At 52.3% G+C, this 2,335-nt stretch overlaps 1 pseudogene; it reads right to left on the minus strand.

Annotated features, from left to right (window-relative positions):
* Positions 1 to 1,350: 1,350 nt before the first annotated feature.
* Positions 1,351 to 2,018, minus strand: LOC149326291 (uncharacterized; annotated as a pseudogene).
* Between the last annotated feature and the right edge of the window lie 317 nt (positions 2,019 to 2,335).

The following is a 2,335-nucleotide window of genomic DNA, read 5'->3' on the forward strand; positions in this document are numbered from 1 at the left end:
GCGGGACGGCATCGTCGTGGACCTCGGGTCGTCGGACTGTCGCAGTGCCCGGTGAACAAATTGTGTTTTGTTTGTTTGTCTCTCTTGTGTTAGTGCACTTTAGGTGCAATATTGCCTTTGTATTGCATTTTCTCGAGTTTAACTTTGCCCGAGTTGCATTGTTATTCACATTGTATGTGTTTGGTTTCGTTGGTTTATGGCGTTTGACGTCCCAAAGCGACTAAGGCTATGAGAGAAGCCGTAGTGGAGGGCTCCGGAAATTTCGACCACCTGGGGTTCTTTAACGTGCACTGACATCGCACAGTACACGGGCCTCTAGAATTTCTCCTCCAAAGAAATTCAACTGCCGCGGCCGGGATCGAACCCGCGTCTTTCGGGTCAGCAGCCGAGCACCATAACCACTGAGCCACCGCGGCGTTTGTACTAGTGTTTCTACTAGTGTTTGTGAAATCCTCTTCTGTATTGTCTCTTTGCTGTATATACTTTGTTTTGTTTGTTAGCCGTTGGCTCCGACCCATTCTCTGGTTTGCGACCGGCGAAAGCTGGGCACCAAACGACCAAAAACCTCTTGTCACTTGGTGGCTGGTCTCCGCTGATCTTGTCACGCTTAGTCGAGGGCATCTCCTTTGAGTCCGAGGCCGCTACCCCCCCACGCCCTAAGGGTGTCTGGGAGCTTCACGCTAAAAGTGCGCGAAGTTGGGTGACATTCCCTAATCGCAAATGGCACCGATCGCGCTTTACAAATTACGGGTGCACTGCCCTCTTCTGCACTAAAATAATTGCGCTGTTCCGGATAAGGCCAACGCAAGGCTCAAAAATCTTTTCAAACAACGCCGCCACTTTGTCCACGTGGACCACATGCACGCCAGACCTGTCACACTTAAGGGCCGCCAGCAAGTCACGTTCCATCAGCACAGTGTTGGTGTTCTCGTTTGTCTTCACCACAATTAACGGAAGCGGCTTGTGCTGACCGTTGTGCTCTACCGAAACGGTTAGCTTCTCCGATACCGGCAACGGAGTACCTCCGTAATTTTTCAGTTTTACACTTCCTGGCTGTTTGGGTGGACTGAGCCCGTATTTCTTGTACAGTGTCTCTGGTAGAATTGAGACAGACATTCCTGTTTCAACCTGCATGAGAACATCTTTCTGCTATAACTTGAGACAAATTTCGTAGTCTTGTGCGCCTCTCACCGGAGTAGATAATGTGCAGCACAAGTTCACCCGCGTCACTGCCCTCAGCTATCGCGTTCGCAGAGTATTTCTGGCCGTGCGCGTTTTCGCTAAGTTCCCGACACCTGTACGCAAACGACAACAACAGTTGCGAAATTTTCAGGTAGACGCTGCACGCGCTCAGCGGCATCGGAAGCAGTGCAGTGATTTCGTCGCCCTTGCCCCACTGGGCACCGTAGCAGTTTCTTCGCTCCAGCGCGTTGGGCGTCTCTCGCTGTCTGGCTAGCGGTGGAGAACGCTGACGCTCCCTTGCCCCATGCTGGGCTGAAAATCCCGGCTTCCTTTACAGCGCAACTCGATACTCCCAGCGGCATGGCAGGCAATTTTAAACGTTAACTTGCTTTTCTTCAACAACTCGGCTTCAGTTTCTCATCACAGAGCCCGGCCACAAAACAGTCGCAAAGAGCCTCGTCCAGAAACGCCCCGCAGTCGCAGGATGCCGCCGACCGCTTCAGCTCCACCCCGAAAGCTGCCACTGGTTCGCCTTCTTGCTGGAGGCGGCGGTTAAATTGAAACCACTCCGCAATTACAGAGGGTTTTGGTACGTATTGCTCTCGCACAGTTTGCACCAGCTGTGCTTATGTCTTGTTGTTTTCCGGCTTTTCTGGCTCCACCAGAGCTTTTAGAGTTTTGTGTGCTTTCTTTTCAATTACCGTAATAAACGCGGACACATTCAGGTCGTCGCTCACCTTGAAGGCCTTCAGGAAGTGTTCAAAGCTCCCCGCGTAGGACGCGCCGTCTTCGTCGCCGTCCTCGATGAACTGATCGAACCTTCTAATCGTCACCATGCTATCTTCCACAGGTATCTTCCTGTCACCTGTCACGTTACTGGGCCAAGGCGGGCTTCAGAACGCGCACAGTGTGCCCCAGAAACGGCCGATGAATAATTAGGGCAATTAGAGGACGAATAATTAGGGGATGGGAGTGCGACGTGCCAGCCGCACGGAGGCACTGCAAGCTGCTAGGCAGCGCATCTAAGCTGCGATGCATGTGGCGCACCAGAAATCTACAACAGCAAAGCCTTTGCGTGTTACTGGCCCAAAACACTTCGCATCTGGGCGCTGAAAATTGTGATGTCAACGTGTGATGCGGACGCAATCCTTGG

The sequence above is a fragment of the Amblyomma mixtum genome, chromosome 10 (assembly GCF_055824585.1).
Source record: "Amblyomma mixtum isolate Tamu chromosome 10, ASM5582458v1, whole genome shotgun sequence".
Lineage (NCBI taxonomy): Eukaryota > Metazoa > Arthropoda > Arachnida > Ixodida > Ixodidae > Amblyomma > Amblyomma mixtum.